This window comes from Pristis pectinata, chromosome 11 (genome assembly GCF_009764475.1).
Source record: "Pristis pectinata isolate sPriPec2 chromosome 11, sPriPec2.1.pri, whole genome shotgun sequence".
In the NCBI taxonomy this organism is placed as follows: Eukaryota; Metazoa; Chordata; class Chondrichthyes; order Rhinopristiformes; family Pristidae; genus Pristis; species Pristis pectinata.
This window is the reverse complement of record NC_067415.1, coordinates 19,682,746-19,708,791: the sequence shown is the minus strand read 5'-3', so window position 1 is coordinate 19,708,791 and position 26,046 is coordinate 19,682,746. Positions and strand designations below refer to the sequence as shown.

The 26,046-nt window shown below is 39.8% G+C and overlaps 1 protein-coding gene across 6 annotated transcripts in view; it reads right to left on the bottom strand.

The window, feature by feature from the left end:
* Positions 1-26,046, bottom strand: part of LOC127576058 (F-box-like/WD repeat-containing protein TBL1X) — a 286,475-nt gene that overhangs the window by 178,652 nt on the left and 81,777 nt on the right. For 3 of the 6 annotated variants that reach the window (XM_052026399.1, XM_052026394.1, XM_052026400.1), the window contains exon 2: positions 18,976-19,037. The exons of 1 other annotated variant lie outside the window; for it this stretch is intronic. The gene's annotated coding sequence lies outside the window, so the exon portion shown is untranslated. Of the gene's footprint in view, positions 1-18,975; positions 19,038-24,507; positions 24,578-26,046 lie in introns of all 6 variants that reach the window. 2 more of the 6 variants (XM_052026396.1, XM_052026395.1) reach the window with 1 other exon arrangement.

Sequence of the window (26,046 nt, the reverse complement as noted above, 5' to 3'; positions counted from 1 at the left end):
GGAGAAAATCCACAACAAATGCAAGGTCTGTTGGAAGGAAGAATCTTCAATGAGCCAAATATCATTTTTTCATTCCCTACCGTGCAAATGCATGTGTACTGGCAGTTACTCAGAAGATGGGGAGAAGTAGCAAGTTGGTCTCGACTTTTCTTAAGGAATTATATTTCCTTAGGATTACCAGTAAATTAATTCAGCAATAACACTGGCAGAAAAAAAAATCCCGTTTCACTTTATTTTAAACATGCCGCTGTAAGCATACAAGAGGGGTTGGTTTTGTTTGTTAAAGATGGTATATCTAAAAACCTGTCATAACTGCATCACCATATCCACCCATCTGACCTTATAATTTGTGGCATTTAACCTGATGCCAGCTAACTATTGGAGTACTCAAGTCACAGAGCAATGTCCTTCGAGTCCAGTATTCAACTAGGTCCCAATGCCCACAATAAAATACTGATTTGATAATGCAGCACATGTCATGGAAAACATTTGACTCCATTAAATAAACATTGACACACAAAACAAATGAGGCAAATGTTCATTAAATTGCAAGTAATTGAAAGTGAAAAACAAATCAATGAGATCATTTGTGGGGAAGCAAAAAACAAAACATTGGAAAAACTTATCTTTGGTTCTTGTAACTAAAACAGCAGGACTATACCAAAAATGAACTTAAAATTATATTTTACAAGTAACAATTAATAATACTAGTGGAAACCATTACTGGAAAATTGGTTTGCTTTAGAAATGAAAACTTTCAAATGACATAAACTAAAATTTTATCTTGAGTGACTTCCTGTCCCACATATTTGAACAGCTGTGCTGTACAAACAATTTGTAGCCAACATACAAAGTCGCATTTCACCCTTAGTTATTAAGCCTTTGACATAGTGTCCCAATAATAGATGTTACAAGCTTAACATGTACAAGTTTACATATTTAACTTCATGAATCAGTTGATCTTGTGCATATACATTATTTACGAACCACAGAAAAATTGTGCCCAAACAAATAAGGATACTACCATGAACTGAAACAAAAATGTGGCTGGTGTGACTTGAGAAGACAGTAATTTAATCTACTATGAAATCATTAATATATGTATCAGCAGAATGTGGGTGACAATATTAATACATTATAATTATTAAATGATATAATTATTTTGCTGCTGTGAGAAACCTTGTGATCTAATACATCCACCATACACTGACACATAGACAAGGGTCAAACATTACTGTCTTCACACCAGCACAAGAATGCAACTTTCAAGTTGCTTTAATTTAAATAATAACGTAATGATACAAGTACCCACTACAAGTAATGTCAAGGCATGTGTGACATATAATTGTGTTAAAAATTAGAACTGCACTGCTTCTTCCCAAGCCCATGCCCTCACCAACCTATCTAGCTTTAACTTAAGAGCATATGAAATAGTAGGCTAATTTAGCCCCTCGAGCCTGCTACACCATTGAATAGGATTGTGGTCAACTTTCTGCCTCAACATCATTTTCTTACCATATCCCTTTATCCCTTGATTCCTCTAATATCTAGGAATCTATCAGTCTCTATTTTGAGCATCTACAGACCTCTGGAGTAGAGAATTTCTAAGATTCTGAATGAAGAAATTTTTGATTTCAGTCCTAATCCTAATCCCATATCTTGATACTGTGACCCCAAGTTCTATATTTCTTAAACATGACATTTATATACATGATGTCAACCCTCTACATATATCAAACATATCACCTCTTTCTTCTTAACTCTAAATAATAGACATAGTTTATTTAACTGCCCCTCTTAACAGACCTGCCATCCCAAGAATCCATCCGGTGAATATTTGCTGCACTCCCTCTATAAATAAGTATATCCTTATTTAGGCAAGGACATCAAATTATTCATAGTACTTCAGGTGTGGTCACACCAAGGCCCCAAATGTAATTGTAGAGTGACATTTATTCTTGCACTCAAATCTTCCTGCAATAAATGCCAACAAATAGTATTTGCTTTTCTATTTGTCTGCTGCATGTGCACGTCGGCTATCAGTGATTTGTGTCCAAGGACATTCAGATCCGTTTGCACGTAAACACTTTCCAATCTCTCACCATTTAATAAACACAACATTTCTGTTTTACTTCTGAAGTGGATAGCCTCACATTTTTCCATGTACTCAATCTACCCACACATTCAGCTTGTCTGCATCACTCTCATCACTACTGACGTTTCCACTTAGATTCACATAATCAGCAAACTTGGAAATGTCACATTTGGACCCTACAGTTGGCAGTTGGACCCAAACACCATCCTTGTGGTTTCCCATTAATCACAGCCTGCCAATCTGAGAAAATCCTATTTATTTCTATTCTGTTTTTGTTAATCAACTCCTTAAAAAAAAGTTTATTACCCACAATTCCATGTGCTCTAGCTTTGTCAAAACCTATGCAGAACCTTATAGAAAATGTCCCAAAAATCCCAAATTTGTTTCAAGTATTTAATTACTTCAATTTAAGTTCCGCAAATGCTATGATGGAATTTGGACTGTCATCTTTCATAAGCAGTACAATAGTGTACCCCATCCTTTGCTAATTATATGGGCAGCTTCATGCCCATTACACTGTTGTAATGTTTGCATGTGCTAGCTGTTCTTCCATGATGGTCCCACAGCTGAATGAAATGAAGTCCTCATCTGACAATCACATAAGGATCACTGAACAATTTTCGGAAAGGGACTCTTGGGCAAGTGTGTTTCATTTAGTTTGGGAAAAATAGGAAAACTGAAGCATTGCAGGTAAGATTAACTCAGAACAGACCCGAGACAACCCTGATCTGTAAGGCAGGCCACCACAGCAGATAGGGGGGCATTTATAAGTTGAGCTCTTGAATTAACATTGTGCAGACATTTTTAACTTGAAACACTAACAAGCTTGAAAATGAAAGGCTGCAGAAAAGGAACACAGAGCAAATGTAACTCTATGCATACACAGAATCGAGAGAGATCACTTCGAGCACCTGAAGTACCTGGATGGCAGGACAATCATACAAGAAGAGGTTGCGTTAACTGGGCCTGCGTTCAGTGGAGTTTAGACAAATGAGACAGACAAAATTCTGATGGCGCTCAACAGTCTGTATACAGTTCCCCCAGCTGAATGTCTAGAACAACGAAGTCATAGTGTCAGGAGTTAGGTTAAGACATTTAGGGCCGAAATAAGGAGAAATTTCTGCATGGAGAAATTGAACTTGTGGAATTCTCTATAAAAGGAGACTGTGGAGGCCAACCACATATTTATGAAAGCGATGACAGATTCCTGAGGACTAGTCACGAGAACTACAGGGATCTTATAGATGTCACAGAATTCCTAAATGCATATTTTAACAACGCTTCAGTTTGTTTTAAGCAGCCACACATTTACCACCCATTCTTACCCCCAAACAATACAGGAGGCTACTGACATAAAGTTCATGGTGAATTAAAGTAGTAGACAAAAGGAATCTTAGGAAGTCTGCTGTAGACTGAACACTCCGCAAAGTGATCATCCAATCTGTGTTTGGCTTTTCCAGTATAGAGGTGGCTGCATTGTGAACACTGAATGTAGTACAAAAAGACTAGAATAAGAGAAATTGTTGCTTCACCTGGAAAGACTGTTTGGATCCCTGGATGGTCAGAAGAGGTGAAAGGACAAGTATTGCACCTCCTGCAGTTGTACGGTAAAGTGCCACAAGTCGGAGACAGCAGCGCAGACCATGGACTCACAAAGGGAGTGATCCCTTTCAAATGCTGAAATGGGAGGGGTGGGGAATATGTGTTTGGTGGTGGAATATATTGGAGCTGGTGGAAATTGTGAAGGATGATCCATCAAATGTGAAGGCTGATGAGGGAGAAGGTAACGACTGGGGAACCCTTTTTTTTGCTCTGTCCAGGAGGAGAGGGGGGAAGAGACAAGAAGTTTGCGAAATAAATGAGATGCACACAAGGGCTCTGTCCACTATGGTAGAGGGTAGGGTCCCAGACCTGAAATACTCGCTGTTTCTCCTTCCATGGGTGCTTCCTGCCAGCTGGATGTTTCCAGAATTGGAGACACAAGAGGCTGCAGATGCTGGAATCTGGAGCAAAAAAAAACTGTTGGAAGGACTCAGCGGTCAAGCAGCATCTGTGGACATAAAAGGATGGGCAATGTTTCGGGTCAAAACCCTGCACCAGGACTGAGAGTGTTGAGCAAAGATAGCCAGTATATAGAAGTGAGAGGGAGAGAAGTGAGAATGAGGCTGGTAGGTGGCAGATGGAACTGGATGAGGCAGATGGAACAGGATAGGGAAGAGGAGGGTAGGGTAGAGACACAGGCTGGTGATAGGTGGAACCAGATAACAGAAGGGATGACAGACAGATGGAACCAGGATGTTTGCAGAATTTTCTGTTTTACTTTCAGATTTCCAACATTTGCAGATTCTTTTGGTTTTCATTAGCTGTCATAATGATATTCTTCTGTGCCAGCCTGCAAGTTACTAGATTTATCATGTTTTGTTTGGCAAATAAAACTGATGACTTCTGGGTTACTGGTCTGCATTAAAACGGGACTGTATTAGAGGGTGGCACGATAGTGTAGCAGTTAGCATAACGCTATTACAGCGCCAGCAACCTGGGTTCAATGCTGCTGCTGTCTTCTTAGGAGTTTGTATGTTCTCGCCGTGGCCACGTGGGCTTCCTCCTACATTCCAAAGATGTACGGGTTAGGAAGTTGGTGGCATGCTATGTTGGTGCTGGAAGCATGACTACACTTGTGGGCTACCCAGCACACACTATGCAAAAAGATGCATTTCACTGTGTGTTTCGATGTACATCTAACTGATAAATACTGTCTATATAAACCATAAACTCTTAGTTGCTAGTTATGGTATTCTAAAACTTTGATATGTGTACATAAATTAATAGCTGTGCCTCCTTTGTGACAGCATGGTACCACAGGATGAAGTTCAGTTAGCACAAGGTTGACCAGGTTTCATTACGCCAAAGTCATTTTTCGTGCTCGAGGGAGAAATGTTTGATGCCCAGCACCAGACTCAGACTTTGGGGGGGGTGGTGCAGGGTGGTGAAGGTGAGGGGTGTGGCAGGGAGTAAAAACAGAAAATGCTGGAAACACTCAACCGATCAAGCAGCATCTGTGAAGAGAGCAACAACTAATGTTTCAGTTTTCACAGTGCAGTTATACTGAGTTAGTACAGAGTGCATTGAGGTAGTACAGGTAAAAACAATAACAGTAAAGTGTCACAGCTACAGAGAAAGTGCAGTGCAATAAGGTGCAAGGTCACAACAAGGTAGATTGTGAGGTCAGAGTCCATCTCATTGTATAAGGGAACCATTCAATACTTATCACAGTGGGGTAGAAGCTGTCTTTAAGCCAGGTGGTATGTGCCCTCAAGCTCCTGTATCTTCTACCCGATGGAAGAGGAGAGAAGAGAGAATGTCCTGGGTGGGTGGAGTCTTTGATTATGCTGGCTGCTTCACCAAAACAACGAGAGGTGCAGGCAGAGTCCAAGGAGGGGAGGCTGGTGTCCGTGATGCGCTGGGCTGTGTCCACAACTCTATGCAGTTTCTTGTGGTCCTGGGCAGTGCAGTTGCCATACCAAGCTACAATACATCCAGATAGGATGCTTTCTATGGTGCATCGGTAAAAGTTGGTGAGAGTCCAAGGGGACAAACCAAATTTCTTCAGCCTCCTGAGGAAGAAGAGGCGCTGGTGAGCTTTCTTGGCCGTGGCATCTACGTGATTTGACCAGGACAGGCTGTTGGTGATGTTCACTCCCAGGAACTTGAAGCTCTCAACCCTCTTGACCTCAGCACCACTGATGTAGACAGGTGCACGTACACCGCCTCCTTTCCTGAAGTCAATGACCAGCTCTTTAGTTTTGTTGACATTGAGGGCAAGGTTGTTGTCATGACACCATTCCACTAAGCTCTCTATCTCCTTCCTGTACTCCGCCTCATTGCTGTTTGAGATACGGCATACAACGGTGGTATCATCTACAAACTTGTAGATAGAGGTAGAGCAGAATATGGCCACACAGGCATGAGTGTATAGGGAGTAGAGGGCTGAGGACATAGCCTTGTGGGGCACCAGTGTTGAGAATTTTGATAAACAGCCAATGATCTAAAACATTAGCTGTTTTTCTTTCCACAGATGCAACTCAACCTACTGAATTCCTCCAGCAGATTGTTTGTTGCTCCATGTTCCAGCAGCCAGGGTCCGGGATGTTTCAGATCGTGTCCAAGATATCCTGAAGGGGGAGGGAGAACAGCCAGAGGACGTGGTACACATCGGTACCAACGACATAGGTAGGGAAAGGAATGAGGTCCTGAAAAGAGATTATAGGGAATTAGGAAGGAAGTTGAGAAGCAGGACCTCAAAGGTAGTAATTTCTAGACTACTGCCTGTGCTAAGCGACAGTGGGTATAGGAACAGAATGAGGAGGAGGTTAAATGCGTGGTTGAGGGATTGGAGTAAGGAGCAGGGATTCAGTTTTCTGGATCATTGGGGCTTCTTTTGGAGCAGGTATGACCTGTTCAAAGAAGATGGGTTGCACTTGAATCCCAGGGAGACCAACATACTGGTGGGGAGGTTTGCTAAGGTTACTGGGAAGAGTTTAAACTAGAATTGTTGGGGGGTGGGATCCGTACTGGAGAGACTGGGGAAGAGGTGTCTGGCTCTCAAATAGAGGAAGCTAGGAGTAAGTACCATAGGCAGGTGATAGAGAAGGGAAGTGTTCAAACAGGCTTGAGATGTGTCTATTTTAACGCAAGGAGTATTGTGAACAAAGCAGATGAGCTTAGAGCTTGGATCGATACTTGGAGCTATGACGTGGTGGCCATTACAGAGACTCGGATGGCTCCGGGGCTGGAATGGTTAATTCAAGTGCTGGGTTTTAGATGTTTCAGGAAGGACAGGGAGGGAGGCAAAAGAGATGGGACAGTGGCACTGTTGATCAGAGATAGTGTCACGGCTGCGGAAAAGGCGGACGTTGTGGAGGGATTGTCTACAGAGTCTCTGTGGGTGGAGGTTAGGAACAGGAAGGGGTCAATAACTTTACTGGGTGTTTTTTTTTATAGGCCGCCCAATAGTGACAGGGTTATTGAGGAGCAGATAGGGAAGCAGATCCTAGAAAGTTGTGAGAATAACAGAGTTGTTGTGATGGGGGATTTTAATTTCCCAAACATCGACTGGCATCTCCAGACAGTGAGGGGTTTAGATGGGGTGGAATTTGTCAGGTGTGTTCAGGAAGGGCTCTTGACACAGTATGTAGGTAAGACCTACAAGAGGAGAGGCTGTGCTTGATTTGATATTAGGAAATGAACCTGGTCAGGTGTCAGATCTCTCAGTGGGTGAACATTTTGGTGACAGAATTATGATCACTATCTCCTTTACATTAGCACTGGAGAGAGATAGGAACAGACAGACTAGAAAGGTGTTTACTTGGAGTAAAGGAAATTATGAGGCTCTCAGGCAGGAAATTGGAAGATTAAATTGGGAACAGGCGTTCTCTGGGAAAAGTACGGAAGATATGTGGCAAATATTCAGGGGGGTATTTGTGTGGAGTTCTGCAAAGACATGTTCCGATGAGACGGGAGTCACGAGAGGATACAGGAACCGTGATGTACGAAGGCTATAATAAATCTAGTCAAAAGGAAAAGAAAAGCATACAAAAGGTACAGAGAGCTAGGCAATGTTAGAGATCTGGAAGAGTACAAGGTTAATAGGAAGGAACTTAAGAAAGAGATTAGGAGATCCAGAAGGGGACATGAGAAGGCCTTGGCGGGCAGGATTAAGGAAAACCTCAAGGCGTTCCACAAGTATGTGAAGAGTAAGATGAGATGCGAAAGGATAGGGCCTATCAAGTATAGCAGTGGGAAAAGTGTGTTGAATCCAGAAGAAATAGTGGAGGTACTTAATGAATACTTTACATGAGTATTCACTACGGAAAAAGATCTAGGGGACTGTAGTGGGGACTTGCAGCGGCCTGAAAAGCTTGAGAATGTAGATATTAGAAAAGAGGTGGTGCTGAAACTTTTGGAAAGCATCAAGTTAGATACGTCGCCGGGACAGGATGAGATGTACCCTAGACTGCTGTGGGAGGCGAGGGAGGAGATTGCGGACCCTCTGACGATGATCTTTGCGTCATCGATAGAGACGGGAGAGGTTCTGGAAGATTGGAGGGTTGCGGATGTCGTTCCCTTATTCAAGGGGAGTAGGGATCACCCAGGGAATTATAGACCGGTGAGTCTTAACTCAGTGGTTGGTAAGCTAATAGAGAAGATCCTGAGAGGCAGGATTTATGAATATTTGGAGAGGTATAACAGAATTAGGAATAGTCAGCATGGCTTTGTCAAGGACAGGTCCTGCCTTACGAGCCTGATTGAATTTTTTGAGGATGTGACTAAGCACATCGATGAAGGGAGAGCAGTAGATGTAGTGTATATGGATTTCAGCAAGGCGTTTGATAAGGTACCCCATGCAAGGCTTATTGAGAAGGTGAGGAGACATGGGATCCAAGGGGATAATGCAGTGTGGATCCAGAACTGGCTGGCCCACAGAAGGCAAAGAGTGGTTGTTGAAGGGTCGTATTCTGAGTGGAGGTCGGTGACCAGTGGTGTACCTCAGGGATCTGTACTGGGACTCTTACTCTTTTTGATTTTTATAAACGACCTGGATGAGGAAGTGGAGGGGTGGGTTAGTAAGTTTGCGGATGACACGAAGGTTGGGGGTGTTGTAGATAGTTTGGAGGGCTGTCAGAGGTTACAGAAGGACATAGATAGGATGCAGTGTTGGGCTGAGAAGTGGCAGATGCAGTTCAACCCAGATAAGTGTAAAGTGGTTCATTTTGGTAGGTCAAATATGTTGGCGGAATATAGTATTAATGGTAGGACTCTTGGCAGTGTGGAGGATCAGAGGGATCTTGGGGTCCAAGTCCATAGGACGCTCAAAGCGGCTGCGCAGGTTGACTCTGAGGTTAAGAAGGCATATGGTGTATTGTCCTTCATCAATCGGGGAATTGAATTTAGGAGCCGAGAGCTATTGTTGCAGCCGTAATAGGTCCCTGGTCAGACCCCACTTGGAGTATTGTGCTTAGTTCTGGTCACCTCACTACAGGAAAGATGTGGAAGCCATAGAGAGGGTGCAGAGGAGATTTACAAGGATGCTGCCTGGAATGTGGAGCATGCCTTATGAAAGCAGGCTGAGGGAACTCGGCCTTTTCTCCTCGGAATGACGGAGGATGAGGGGGGACCTGATAGAGGTATATAAGATGATGAGAGGTATTGATCGGGTAGATAGTCAGAGGCTTTTCCCCAGGGCTGAAATGGTGGCTACAAGAGGACATAGGTTTAAGGTACTGGGGAGTAGATATAGAGGAGATGTCAGGGGTAAGTTTTATTTTACTCTGAGAGTGATGAGTGCGTGGAATGGGCTGCCGCAAACGGTGGTGGAGGTGGATACAATAGGGTCTTTCAAGAGACTGTTAGATAGGTACATGGAGCTGAATAAAATAGAGGGCTATGGTTAAGCATAGTAATTTTTAGGGCAGGGACATGTTCGGCACAGCTTTGTGGGCCGAAGGGCCTGAATTGTGCTGTAGTTTTTCTATGTTTCTCTTGTGTTTCTATAAAGTAAGAGATGTTCTTGGGTGGGAAGAAAGGGTAGAGGTTGAATCTCAAGTCCCATGGATTCAAAGAAGCTCTTCTGCTTCTCGTGAAATTTTTAAAGACAGTAGTTACCAACCAATTTTTTGGCAGCTGGATTCCTAATTTACATATATAACCACTGGGCTAGCATATTGTTAAATCTAAAGTATAGACTTTCTCACAAATGTTCAGCTGCAGCCTCTGCACATCCTACTCTCCATAAAAGGCTAACCTCCTTATGTAGCTTAAACTGTGTGCACAAAACAAGAGGACCTTAACAAGATTCAGTTTTTCCTGTCCTTGGCAGTCATTTTAAAACATTTTAACAACTCCAGTGTGTTAGGAAATTGTATACTTTGCTTGAAGTTTAACATGTAAATGCTATCATTATAATCTTGGACTAGAATTCGCTGCCAACGTAACAGTAAGTTTTATAGCACATGCTATTATCAATATGCAAGTATCTGGTGACTTCAAGTAAACATGTATTGCCTGCATGAATTGCCACGTTGCTGGACAATATGGTCTCTTCATATTAGCCTTGTAAAAACAGCAGCTTATCCTCAACCTCCTGACCATTTTTACAAACTTGCTGGATTTGCAGTATAGAGCATTAAAGCTACTACTGAAGTGCAAGCACCTGCTCAATATAATAATTATTGCAGTGCCCAGGAAGAGCAAGGTCCACTGCCTCAATGGCTATCACCCAGTAGCACTCACATCTACTGTGATGAAGTGCCTCGAGAGGTTGATTATGGCTAGAATTAACTCCTGCCTGAGCAAAGGCCTGGACCCGCTGCAAATCGCCTACCACCACAACAGGTCTACAGCAGACACGCTCTCACTGGCTCTCCACTCTGCTTTGGAGCACCTACACAACCGCAAAACATACGTCAGGCTACTCTTTATCAATTACAGCTCAGCATTCAACACCATCATTCCCTCAGTACTAATAATCAAGCTTCAAAACCTGGGCCTCTGTACCTCCCTCTGCAACTGGATCCTCAACTTCTTTATAGGGAGACCACAGTCAGTGCGGATCAGTTGTAGCATCTTGTCCTCGCTATCAACATAAGTGCTCCTCAAGGCACACTACTCTACTCTCTCTACGCTCATGACTGTGTGGCTTAGCACAGCTCAAACACCATCTATAAATTCGCTGATGACACCGCTGTTGTTGGTAGTATCTCAGATGGCGATGAGGAGGCTTTACAGGAGTGAGATAGATAGGCTGGTTGAGTGGTGTCACAACAACAACCTCGCACTCAACGTCAGCAAGACCAAGGACTTGATTGTGAGTTTCAGGAAGGGGATGTCAGGAGAACACACACCAGTCCTCGTTGAGGGGTCAGTGATGGAAAATGTGAGCAGCTTCAAGTTCCTGGGCATCAGCATCTCAGAGGATCTAACCTGGGCCCAACACATTGACGTAATCACAAAGAGGGCACACCAGTGGCTCTACTTCGTTAAAAGGTTGAGGAGATTTGGTATGTCACCAAAGGCCCTTATAAATTTCTACAGATGTATGGTGGAGAGCATCCTGACTGGTTGCATCACAGCCTGATATGAAGCCTCCAATGCACAGGATCGCAAGAGGCTGTGGAGGGTTATAGACTTAGCCAGCTCCAGCACAGACACAACCCTCCCCACCATCGAAGACATCTTCAAGAGGCGGCACCTCAAGAAGGCGGCATCTATCATTAAGGACCCTCATCATCTGGAACACGCCTCCTTCTCATTACTATCATCAGGGAGGCGTTACAGGAACCTGAAGACCCAAACTCAATGATTCAGGAACAGCTTCTTCCCCTCTGCCATCAGATTTCTTAACGATCCATGAACCTATGAACACTACCTCATTATTCCTTTTTGTTTGCACTATTTAGTTTTGTAATTTATAGATTTTATGTCTTTGCATTGTACTGCTGCCACAAAACACCAAATTTCACGTCATATGTCAATGATAATAAATCTGGTTCTGATTAATTGTTAATGCAATGCTAATCAACTTCAGGTAACCCTTCAATGCTCAGGAAAGGACTAAGTTTTTCCTGATCACTATTATAATATTTTGAATGTTAGAAGTTCAATTTTACCTTCATTATCTTTTACTTTCAATCACCTTATCCAATCTCTTTTTCTGTTTCTCTCTTTATATACTCAGTTTAACATTTTCACATACTTCTCCAATGTCTTTCTCAATCCTTAAATCAAATTGGTTAAAGTAACGGACTGTTTGGTCCCATTGTTTACTATGTTTGCAGATGCCTAGTTTTGCTCTCCTTGCCTTTATCTTCTCGAATTCCAGCAATCTACAGAAAGAAACTCATTTAACACTTCTTTACAATTTTAGGATTTTCCAAAGTGCTATAGAGCCAAATAAGTCCTCACTGAAGTGTAATAACTGAGGTAATTTGCATACTGCAAGCTTCTACGGCAATGTGTTAACAAACAATTATTTTCTTTTGGTGATGCAACTTGAAGGATAAATTATGACCAGGACATTAAAAAAAATTGTTAAACTGAAGGGTACAGGAAAAACTCAAACTTATAATATGCTCCAGCAAAATCTGGGCAGTGTTATAATACGCAATGGGTGCAAAAGCACAGGAAGGATCTGGCAATTCTGAAAACAAGTCAGAAATACAGCAGCCAAAATTTCAAACATTGCTTTTATATTTTGCTGTCTTCCACATTTATTTTTCTGACTTGACTATTTTGAAATGCAAGCAATACTCTCTCAACTTAGCAAACATTCCTTCCTGACTTGATATGCTGTGAATGTATGTATTTCTGTCACATTAGGAAAAGTCATCTGGTGATTTAGCAATAGGCCCTGGCTTCATAAACAGAAGCCTGCACATCGCTGACTTTCCAATTTTAGCATTTAACAATAGAGACAGAACAAACAGCAGGTGGTTCTGTACTATATGGAAAAAAACAGAGCACCTAATAATTTGCTCAGAATGGCATGTAGTTACCATCTGGCTTCTTAGCTGTACTTACTGAATAATCCAAAGAAGCCAAGAAAAGGGAATTTAAAAAAACTGAAAATAAGTTTTATATAAACTGCACAAGGGAGATTTGTTAATGACTTTTCCATTATTATTAAAGATCCAAGTACAAATAGTCTCAGAATATACCATGGTCATGATATTTAACAGGCATTTAGAGAGGTTAGCAATAGCTTTGGGATTAATAGAAAGGCAGAAGTTTATCTTGGTATGATTAGTCCATGTGTAGGGGCTGACCGAGTGATCTTGACAGATGCTACCACAGGGAGCAGCATTAAACCAATGAAGGGAAAAAACAAAGTAGCCCTAGGATATTGAGAATGGATGAATCAGTTGGAAATGATGCAAAATCTATACTGGAACACGTGCAAGTGAAACTACAAAAAACAATGCCAGAGGTGAAAAAGGAGAGAATTTGGACAAAAGAATGATTAAAAATGTAATAGAGAGATCAAAGTGAAGGTCATGAGAACAACTACCTTGACCAGATTTGTACGAGATATATATAATATGAGAGTATAATGAATGGAATTACAATACTTTGGCAAGATAGAAGCAGGAATGAAGTGTTTTGAACAGATAGTGATAGAAGAGTTGTAAGTATAGCAGTTAGGTAATGACGTGATGTCTACTATTAGGCACGATAACATTTCCAGTAAGACAGTTTACTTGACGTCAACGCCCTTTTAAAAATCCATTCTGTTATGTTAAAAAATCATTGAAAATGTAATAAAACATTCTTTAATATAACTAGGAACATGTCCTGCACAATATTTTTTAGTGACCTATTTAGATCATCTGTAGCAAGAGTTGCATTAAAGGGTGTATTTTCTTGTTGTGTCATTAATTCATAAGACCATTCATATCTAATAACATATCAACAATTACAACCAGAGCTTGGCCTGCTTTTCTTGCCTATCATTTTTATCATGAGCAGCACCATGCATTTTTTTAAAAATTATTTTTAAGATGCAGACATTACTGATGAGGCTTGGATTTAAAGCCAATCTCCAGCTGCTCTTAACTGAGAAGCTTGCTAGTTCACACCATTCTTCACACCAAATAAGATTTAGGTATGTTGGCATGAGCCTGAAATCACATGGAAGATATGGACTACAGGTTTCTTTGTCTAAAATTTTAATAAGAGTCCAACAGCTTCATGGTGAGCTATAAACTTTCAGATTGAACTTAAATTCTTCAGTAGAGTACTCACATTCACTGGTTTCATGGTAATCACCCAGTGAGATCATGGAAAATGATTAAAATCACACATAAAACTGATTATTTGGGGTCGTCTTGCAAATTTCTGAAAAATACCAATTTGATCTTGCCTCTGTTATGCTACATTTTGCTGCTTCATTTATTACAGTCGCAATGTGCAGTTTCACTTTTACATATTTCAAATGCAAAGATTACTTGCTCTTGAGCCACATAATTTTCACTAAATTGGTCAAAAAAGGATATTTTTGACATAAATGACAAAATGACTCAAATGTTTCCAGTAATTTCTATTGTAATTACAAATATCTATACAGTTCTTTAAACATCTCTTAGTAAAATTAAAAAGGGCTTTACATAGAATTATTTTGTAGTGTGTGGCTGTTAAGTAAGGAAACATTACCTGAAATGCATTTGCCTTGAAACAGACAGAAGATACTGTTCTATGTGCTTCAACAGAGACGTCTATAATAGCCATTTTTTTTTTGCTATAGTCTTCATCAAATTACAGTAAACTAACAAAAAGCTCTATGAAAATTATTCCCAAGCAGCATTTTAAAAAAATCTCTTGATATAGGTCGCCTTAGTCTTGAGAAAGTTTATATCAGTTAACATCAAAACTACTGTGTGCTTTCCCCCACCCCCTTTCCTGTTACTCAAGCCAAAATATTTTCTTAAATTAGAAAGTTGAGTAGTATCAGTCATGGACAGGAGTATGTGGTGGGTCTGAGACAGTTTAAGCTTAATTTACAATAGTGACCATTCAAGAAGAAGTGGTCTGTAGTAACACAGACTCAGTGTTGTGAAATCTGGTTGCTTACCTCTTAGGATATATTCCACAATGTTGGAGCAATGAATATGAGCAAACTGCAGTTCATAAATATAGCTATTGAATTCTTCTCCAGTACCCTTATTTCCCCAATTTCCATTATGAGACTCATAGCTGGACTTTCCCTGAAGAAGCACTCTGCCTTATTTATTTATTTATTCATTCATTTATTATTTTTTTTAGAATCTGAGTGTTGCTGCCAAGCCCAGCACTTATTGCCTGCCCCTTCCTACTTGAGAAGGTGGTGGAGTAGCACCTTCTTGATTCTCTGCAGTCCCTCCAGTGAAGGTATACCCACAGTGAGGCTGGGCAGAGTGTTCCATGATTTAGAACCACTATTGATGAAGGAACCGTGATATATTTCCAAGTCAGGATGGCATGCAACTTACAGGGGAATATGGGGCACCAATGAGCCTGAATCCAATGTTTTCTTGGATAAGAGGTGCTATTGGAGTAACCACCTTCTTCTGTGTGAGGTATTATTCCAATCATTGTTTCCTTATTGATAACCCACTGGTCTTCAGTTCTACCAGAGCTTCTTGGTGACACACTCAGTCAAATGCTGTCCTGGTGTCAAGGGCAGTCACTCTCACCTCACTTCTGGAATTCACTTCTTTGGTCCATGTTTGGACCAAGCTGGGGTGGGGTCCAGAGCTGTCCTGGTGATACCCAAACTGGCCACTAGTGAGTAAGTGCAGTTTGATACCCTGCCAATGATACCTTCTATCACTTTGATTACCACTGAATGGGTGGTAATCAGCTGGATAAAATTTACCCTATTTGTGTGAACAAGACATATCTGGGTAAATGTTAGTTTTGTAACTCTACTGGAAGAGATTAGCTAGAGATTTGGCTGGAACACAGGTCTTTAGTACTATAACCGTGATGTTGACTGGTCTTGTATTCTTTGCTGTACAAAATGCTCTCAGCCACAGATTATGTTGAATGAATCAAAATGGTGTAAGACTAACAATCTCCCTGGTGTGCATATCAGGTATCCAAAATGGATCATTCTGGCTGAACATGGTTGCAGCATCTCAGCTTTACTGCTCACTGGATCCTGCCATCACTATGGATAGTAATGTTCTTGGCGTCTCTTCCTCCTGCTCAATGCTTAAATGCCCAACAGTACTCTTGACTAGACATAGAGCTTTGATCTGAGCCACACATTATGAAGTTGTTTGGCTCTTTCAGCTGCAGGCTGTTTTTGTTGTTTACCACACTTGTAGTCCAACATTGCAACTTCACGAGCTTGGTACCTCATATCCAGGCACCCCAATGCTGCTCCCAGTATGCCCTTTTGAACTCTTCAATGAACAAGGCTTGATACCCTCACTTGATAATGATAGTAGAATAAGATGTTTGCCAACTTTTGCGGTTACGTTTCTGCTGATGATGATAATGATCCATTATAACTCATGAGAAACCCAGTTTGAGTTTTCAGATCTGTTCTGAGTGTATCCTATTTAACACAATTACAGTGCCATAAAATAATATGGAGGATGCCCTCAGTCTAAAGACGGGACTGCATCTCCACAAAGACTTTGTTGTGGTCACTTCTACGAATTTTATGATGGTTAGATGCATCTGTCATAGGTAGACTGGTAGGGATGATATCAAGTAGGTTTATTCTTTGTGTTGGTTCACTCACCATCAATCTAGTAGCTATGCCCTTCAGGTCTTGACCAGCTCAGTTATTGTTGGCATTACCAATGACTGAATTCCCCCACTCAGAATAAGTACTGAGCTTTTGCCACTTTTTCCAAGTGTATTCAACATGGGGAAAGAACCAATTCATAAGCTCAGGGAGAAAAGTAAGCAGAAACTTTTCCTTGCAGTATTTGACCTGATACCATTAGACTTTATGGGATCTGAAATTAATGTTGAGGGGTCTCGGGGTGCTCCCTTCTGCCAGTATACTACTGTGCTACCCTCTCCAGTGGGCCTGTCCTGCCAGCGATCAAAAGAGATTCTTCGTGTGGATGTGTCTTAGCAGCTGTTTCATTTTCGTTGCAGTGCATGCTCATTGTCCCCTATTAATGTGAAGTGAATAGCCAGGTTGATTTAGCAGCAAAGGAATTAGGATAATTTATTGAAACACATCCAATCAAACTAGTGCTATAAATATAAATATGGTACAAAATGTTAGTCTCGTCATTGTAACATCACTGAAATAAGCAGAATAATTTCACTGCTAACACAAAAGCAAATATATGGTATGATATATTATTTTTATTAAAACTCCACTAGGCATCATGCATCTTATTAATGCCTAGAAAAGACTATGGTATTAATTAACAATGCAAAGGTCAAAACCTTATCCCCTTAAGAGCCACTTATTTGATTAATCACTAATCATTCTTCCTAAAATCTACTTTGTTGGCTCCAAATTACATTGTCGATATACATCCTCAGATTAGCTTTCTTTCCTGTAGCTATCTAGTTACCAAAACACTTCTTCCTCTTCAATATCATCTCCTCTTCTTTCTTTTCCATTGGAACAAAATCTCTAACTTATACCATTACCACCATACAGCTCCATTTCTATTATACACTCGTAATTCATCTATGTTCTTTGGACATTTAATTTCATCCAGTCTTAATGTGTCCTTGCACATAAGTTTTCACGCTTTTATCATCCTTGTCTCTGCTAAATGCAACTGCTTTCCTGTATTCCTGATAATCTTGTTCAAAATCCTCCCTTTTGGTTTTATAACTCTCCAAAGCAATGCTACACCCTATTCAGCAACCCCCTTATGCCTCATGCAATTCAAATACTGGTTTCTCTTTGCACACTGTGAACTACCACTTGTAGACTTTCAGCAACTGGATTCCTGCTTGGTGGAATTCATTCCCAAAACCCACCGTTTTAACACCTTGCCTTTGCTTTCAAAACTTGCTGAAAAACCTTCCATATAACCTCCATGGATTTTTCAATCCTTAACTGTTTTCAATTTTCACCTACACAAACTTAGCCTAAGTTTGAAAAGATAAACTTACCATTTTGCATTATTGGTTCTATTTTTATTTAATATGTCCAAAGTATTCTGTGCTTTCACCCTCTTTTTTCATCATTTGCATAATTGAGTTAATGATATATTATGATATACTTGAACAGATACAAATTACTTTTTTTATTTTATTCCTTCATGTGATATCAATGTCTCTGGCATGGTTAGCATCCTTAACCGACCCCGTACTAAGTGGCTTTTCAATGACCATATTAATGGACTTGGAGTCACCTATAGGCCCGAATTGACATGTATGGAAAATTTAATTCCCTATAACACATCCATGAACAAATAGTTTTTATTTACAACTATCTGGTAGAGTCAGAGTTGTACAGCATAAAACAGGCCCTTTGGTCCAGCCCATCCATGCCAAACCTTTTGCCCATCTACACTAATCCCCTTTGCTGGCTTTAGGACCGTATCCTTCTGAGCCATGTCTATTTAAGTGTCCCTTTTAAATGCTTCTTAAACATAGTAAATGTATGCGATTCCATCAACACTTCTGGCAGCATGATCCAGATATCAACTGCTCAGTGTGTGACAAAAGCTTACCCCTAAAATTCCCTTTAAAACTCCTTGCCCTTATCTTAAACACATCAGAATCAGGTTTATTATCACTGACTTGTATGTTGTAAAATTTGTTGTTTTGTTGCAGGTCCTCTTGCCATGGGATAAAGATTTTGACTATCTACCTATGTCTCTCATAATGTCAGATCACCCCTCAGCCTCCTCTGCTCCAGGGAAAGCAAGCCCAGCCTATCCAATCTCTCCCCATAACTAAAGTCTAAAGGCCTTCAATCTAACTTCATGATTCCCATCAATGATACTAGCTTTTAATTCCAAAGTTATTAATTATTAAATTCTCCAGCTGCCATGGTGTAATTCAAATGTATGTATCTGGATGAACTGTGTTGGCTTGTGGTCCATATGCTGACAACAATTTATTTTGTATTTGCAGCATGTTTAAGATCTGACATAGAGAGAAACTTACTGCACTGAGTATAATGTTAGACTCTGACTGGAGCTTTCTTCTGGGTTAGTCTATTCTTTCTTTTCCTCCCCATTTGCAACATTGTGGTAACATTGTTTTAAAGCAACCTAACAAATAATCTCTTGCACTAACCACAGGCATTTCCTCTTGTTAGAGACCCAGTTCATCACATCTGACGTACACAAGCCCTTAACGTGTCCTAAGGAAAAAAAAGCACACAATTCTTAAAAGGATGATACTGTACTTACTCAGTTACCAATGAAGTGAGGCCCAATCACTCACACTTCAAGCGCAGCTCTAGGCCAGTGACCTATCAAGGCAGAAGGAAAAAAGAAAGCCAAGATGTATTTTGATAGAGTATGTACAGCAAATAAAAATTGTCACTTCTTTTCCAAAATATTTTAATTGCTTTTAACTCAATATATTTCAATGTAACTGGAACTTCCTTGCAAACATGTATTGAAGTATTGTGGATAAAATTAACCAACTGTTTAAATAATCCATGATTTCTTAAGTACTGGAGATTAATGGCCATTTTTGAGTATGTTGATTCACACTGCTGAGCTCAATAACTTCCGAGATAAAACCAGTAACATCATCAGCTCCCACTAAAAACAGTTTCAAAAGACGGAAGCGGGAAAGGAATGGAAAAACACAACAGCTAATTGCAATCTGATTTTCAGAAAGGAGGTCTCTTTTTCTTAAAAAAAACAAAACTAGTAGAATTTTCATTGGGATCAGAAGTTCCCCTAAACCAATTTATACAAGGTCCGCCAAAAGTTAGCAAAAAAAATTACATTAAGGACTAAAAATGTTATAACATTCTGTTAGTTTGGTCTCCTAGTCATTCAGTCCCTTAAATTTATGAATTTTTGCTTTGAACTGTTCCACTCAATCTTGTAGTATTATCTGAGAATGGAGAGGGAAGAAAGTGTATACAAAGAGGAGAGGGAGAGGGGTGAGATGGGGACCAGTAGGTGATAGGTGAACCAAGGAGGGGTGAAGGATGATGGGTAGAAGGAGCCAGGTGGAGGAGGGATGGGGTTGGGAGACATGTGGTTGTGATATCAAGTCCTCCACATGGTTCTTCCACCCATCACCCACCTGCCTCTATCCCTCAACCCCACCCCTTCCCCTCCTGGCTCCTTCTGCCCATCATCCCTCACCCCTCCTCAGTCCACCCATCACCAACTGGTCTGCCTCATGCCTCACTCCTCCCCCTCTCTACTTTGTACTGGCTTTCTTTCCTCTCCACTCTCAGTCCTGATGCAAGGTACCTCCACAGATGCTGCTTGACCCACTAAGTTCCTCCAGTAGTTTGTTTTTTGATCTTAAAAATCATTTTGGTTTTGATTGGGCAAGAAGGTGACCTGTATCCACTATCCTTGCCCCCATTTTCCCGGGCTTATTCAGAATGCAAAAACATTTTCTCTGCCAGAGGGAGCCTAGCACTATGAAATACACCAAAAGACAGCAGGGCACCAGCTTCAGCACTTGAAAGAATCAACATTTACAAATAGCATCAAAAATGTACAAGGATGGAAAGTTAATGTCTGTTTTCATAGAAGCATTTAACTGAAAAAGGGGAAGAAGTCATGGTTAGCAAGTCCACTCTCTCTACTGAGGTCATAAGTTAATTTGTGCTATTGCCAAACACAAGCTAAACTGTAACGATTCCCAAGATCAGTGGCATCCAGCAAGAATGCACAAAGATCATCCATCATTTAAATGTCACAGGACAGCTGAGGTGCAACCTCATTCCCTGCATTTGATAACTTTCAATAACAGCTTCAAAGGTAGAGATCCACTAACTGATCTGCTTCCCAAGTTTCCCCTTCTCCTCTTCAATCCAACTACTGGTTGCATAGCAGGAGGAAAATCAAGACTCTGAAATGGCCACATCAATCTTATTACAAGGACTCACATTAAAATGGTGATTCATAACAAAATGAAATATTGTTAACCTGAAAAGTTAACTGTGCTTCTCTTTCCATAGATACTGCCTAACCTGAGTATTTCCTGCATCTTCCATTTTATTTCAATGTTGACATTATTCATTTTATTTTCTTCTTTTGGATTCTGCTTTCCACTGTTGTTTCTGTTCTACACAGGATTCCTATTAAATCTCATCTATTTTACTGCTTTCTACCTGGCATTTTCTTGCTGCAATGCATCTCATTTTTTTTTTCCTTTTATCCCCACCTTTCTCAAAATTTTATTCATCCATCCGAAGAATCTGGTCTTGTAGAGATGATTATTACAAAAGCAAATGCTTCTCAAGTACAGTCTTCATCTGTGCATCAGGATTAAAGTCAAGGTCGACTGGAATTATACTGCAACTTTAACACAAGTAAAATGTCCCAAAGCACTTCATCGTAGTACCATCAAACTTGGAGGTTCGCAAGTTCTCACAGCAGTGTCAATTAATGAAACCATCCAGATATCCTGGTCTTGCATTTTAAAATCACAATAAATTTGGATGGCTTCAGCACTTACTATTTCAAATTATTTACATTGTTCTATTATTTATATTTCATCTCCTGAAATATTTGATTGTAATTATGTTTCTTTACACTATTATTAATCATGCAATTGGGTTTTGATTCTCCAATTATCAAATTAAACTGACCTACATATGCAGATTTTTAAATAATTACAGACTAGAAATGAATGTTGCAATATTAACAGGCAAAAGCATTGCAATTTTATGGAATCCTTCTGTTAATTTAATGGACTTTTAGCCATAAGTATTTGGAAACCACAAAGCATTCTGCCAAAAATACTACCATCTATATTCAGATCCAATCAAATAACTTTTAGCTCAACAGAAAGTAATCTCATCTACAAGATTTATCTTTAAACTGCAAACACATCTGCATGTTAAATGTAACACCACAATTATAAATATATTTTGTTCCATTTTTGTACCATCTAAACATAGTTTGACACATACACCAACACCATAGCAACGAAAAGGCCAAAGGATGTTGGGTCTGTGATGAATAGCTAATCTCCTGATCTTTCAATATCTCTTTAACATTTTCAAGAATTAAACTAGGAGTATGATGGATGGGTCAAGTTCAGGATGCTGACAGAATCCCACCACGGCACTGGATTCAAATCCATCCTCCCCACAATGCTTTTACCAGCATACTGTACTAATCTACAACATATACAAGAAGCATCTTTCCAAGTTTACCAAAATACCACCTCCACTGCCTAACCATCTACAATATAGGTTTACAAGGACATCAATATCACATAAATATCACAGGTGTTATTTAGTTTGTGGGGTGGTTCACTCCTTCTGCCACTTACACAGGGCTTTATGCGCTCCTGATGCATGCTCTCAAGGTTCTCAATACTGTCCCACATGCTCCTTCTCCACTTTGCAATGTTGTGGGCTAGAGATTCTTTATGAATTAGTGGAAATGTTGCATTTCTTCCAGGAAGTTTTGAGTACATGATTTTTTTTTCCTCTGGGCACTTGGCAATCAAAAATATTAAACTAATATTGTAACTGCATTATTCAAGGTGCAAATTAGGCAGTGAATTTTAAGTGTTCATATTCTAGCATTTCCCATCAGTACTCAAAATACAATACAAATAATTCTGGGTTTAATTTCAATTGCAAGTATAGCATCTATAACTCTAGTCTATTAAATGTGAACATAAGAGAAATAAGGACATTTCTATCCAAGTAAAATTATATATGGTGATAGGAATTTCTGTGACCTTTAAATCTGAGACATGCATTTGCTTAGATATTTTAGGGTTAATTTTCCAAATTATCGTTAGTAATGCTTTCTACAGGGGGAAAAAGAAATCAGAGAATTATCTTTTCTATGTCCATTTTGTTTGACTTGGAAGCAGATCCCAAGACATCATGGATCACATATTCCCCTTTTTGAGTATTCTGAGTATTTTTCAGAGTATTCTGCAATATTTAAATTCTAGTAATTTTAATTTTACAACTCCTGTACAGTGCAGTTGATGGGATCTATAATATCCTTACTCCTCAAAACACTGACTTATACTAGATTTCAGAAGTGCTGGTCAACCCACTGGCAACTTATCCCAGTAGCCATTTTCCCATTATCAGTTTTAACAGCGACGGTTCCCAGACCATTCATTCCGAAGGAAAATCACAGGCAAGCCAATTTTATCTTCAGCAGATGTACATGGAAAAAACATAACACACTGTAAAGAATCACTGGATAGCAGGAGAGTGGAGCATGGCTGATTTCTCCACTCCCTGGACAAGGATACTGAAGCCAACTGTTTCATCAGGTGAGCCCAGTAACCTAGCAAAGACCAAAAGACTAATGTGGCAGGTGCCTTGTCATTATAAATTGGTAATGTTTTCACTCGAAAGAAATTCTCTCACATTGGTTTGTTGCCTTCTTCGATGAGGACTTCAGAGATCCATTTACCAAGTGTAAGTTTATTTTTAATAAACACTGTTCACTCTAGTTGTGCAACCCCCACCTCTGTCTATCCTTTTTCCCCACTATCCATATTACCCTACTCAAGGCTGATTGCAAAATTGGCATGTTCTTTTACATTGCTCCAAATGTCACCACAGCAGATCTCTATAAATCTAGCATTTGCAGTGGTATTTAACAGAGCTTGAATCCTCTTTTGAGAAAGATGGTTCCATTTACTTGACAGCTGTATCTAAATACCTGCAATTACTTTTGGGCAGTTTGCTTTGCTACATGCTAGCATTCCATTTCTTAGCAGTAAGTGAGATGACAGTACCGTCAGCTTTTGGCAATCAAAATCAACTTTGCCATGAGTTAGCTCGATGGAAAAGCAGCATTTTTATCTGGACATCCATATCACTAATGTTCTTCATTTCAAAGCCCAATAAATGCAGTACCATAAAGGGAATTATAAAGCCAAGTGTCTGGCAAGATGGGGAGTTGGAGTGTTGAGTTTTCAAAGAAACTGTAGCTTTGGCATTATGAATCACTTATGATGAAGATTGATGGAGAAATGACATCGACAGGACCACAATGCTTTTTTTTGGAGTAAACCTAGTGGAGTGTACAGTGTATGTTCCAAACAGAATAACCAAGTGGCTCATCCAATGTATATTAATCCAACCCAGGTTGCTGCCACTTTTGTTACCCTGCTGCCCTCCACAGCTTTTCAAATATCAAGTCCACATTGCTTCTCTACCCCACCCCCAACTCCACAAAATACCAACAAATGGGCGTACGTTATTCAGCCTGGAGGCTGACCCTGGCACACAATCTAGTTGTGGCCCAGAGCCATAGACAAACACAGAACATGCAAATTCTGGTGACAGGAAAATAAGAGCATGCACACAAAATGAATGAAAGGAGGGAAATATACATTAAGGAGAAAACTTGAGGTTGGTGAGCAATGACTGGTACGCTACAAAATCTCCATATTTCTCCTTCACTGCTACACCAATCAACAGTGTTTTAATATTTGACGCCAGTGTTTACCCCCAGGAATCCCACACAATTGAGAGAGAAGGCTTATTTGTGCACACTGTTGATGCAAGACACCATGGCAGCTGTTTATTACATTTCAATTGCAGAACTAAGAAATTCTGCTGCAAATGACATGAAATAACAACCTGCCATCTGCCATTAGCAGAGCAACTTCTGCCAAGTAGGTTCCTACTTTTAACAGGAAAGACCACATATGCAATCATTTAATCAGTAAGTCTCAAGATCTATGCACTATTTGCATTTTTATTACTTCATTTCTAAATCAAATCATATTTTAACAAGATGTGACCATACCATTAGGCATATCCATGCAGAAAACTGTGGCAGTCATTTAAAGAAACATTCAGAAACAATCCATTCCATTCTGAAACAAATAGTACACAATTGTTCAGGTTTATCGTGTTAGTGTGTATATTTAAATGTGCATGATATTTGATCATTTTAATAAGCTACATACCTAGTAACTTCTAAACAGGGATGCCAAATGAAAGATGCCCACGTAAGTTCAATAATAATTTGATGAATGAAGCTGTTGCTTATATATGTTACAAACCCTGGTTGTTTTTAACAGATATGGTGGTTTCCAGATTCTTCCAACAGAAGGCACAGATAGAAAAAAAGCCTTTTAGCAACTTTATTAAGCCAAGGCAGCAAACATGCAGAATGTCTGAAATGAACATGGAAAATGATTCATATTGGATTGCCAGAACAGGTACTAATACGTAAAAAGTCATTACAGGGTTTTGCATTAGGAGATTATCAAAATCTGAAGCTATAACTTTTGGATGACATGGCCTTGCTTCTATCATTAATAAGTTGTTTTTTTAAACTCTTCAAAATTTCTCTGAAATCTCTACATTGGAAGACCTTAAAGTGTCTGTTATGACACCATTGAAAATTCTTTATCATCTTTAAAACAGATCCGTTTACTTTGTTATAATTATGGTAATTAAAGTGATGTATAGTTTGCAGTGCTTACATTACTCTGCTATTAGAGTATATTGTAAATATTTGTGCAATGTGCCAAACGTGATTGGTATTTGCAAAGTTTGATATCCTTTACCACATTTTGAAGTCTCACAAGATATATTGAATGACTAACTACAGGAGAAATAACATTTTTGAATTTGCTTATACAACTTTCAGGATGACCCACTTTCCCCTATACGTTCCTATGCTGTTCTTTGAAAAGAATACGGAACAGTTTGTTTTCCCACATTGTGATAGCTGAGCAGAGAATGGGTTAAAAGATTATATGTGTACCAAATATATTATTTGAGAAAATCCCACAGATTATTACTTCTTATTCCTGAAGTGGTCACAAGGCAAAGCCAATTCTCAAAAATTGCATTATTATATGTTAATTGTATGGACTGGTCTTCTCACAAATGTCAGTTATGACATTCACTGTTGGTCAAAAAAGCAATACATAATAATGACATCAGGAACTCTGTGCCTGGAGGGGTGGAGATCCAGCTATGGGCATCTGCGTCCTTTTCAGCTGCTGTTCTGCCCAATTTCCAGCTGTGTTCTAAAGGAAAAAGCTGTCTGTCATATTACTTCATGCACACTGTGGAAGAGTACACCTCCACCATTTTAAATTCCATAGAGCCAAGCAGTATTTCAAAATATTTACTAGAAACCAAAGCCTTCCATCATTTACACCTACCCACGCTTAATCAGCCAAAAACAAAAACATGACTATATCCCTCTAATACCTTTTCACTCTGCAATTGTTTTATTTGTATTCAACTTCTTCTGTAAAAGGTATTGACTTCATACCAAAATTTAAGCATAAAATTTTCAGGTTAATGAAACCTCAGTAGGGAAAAC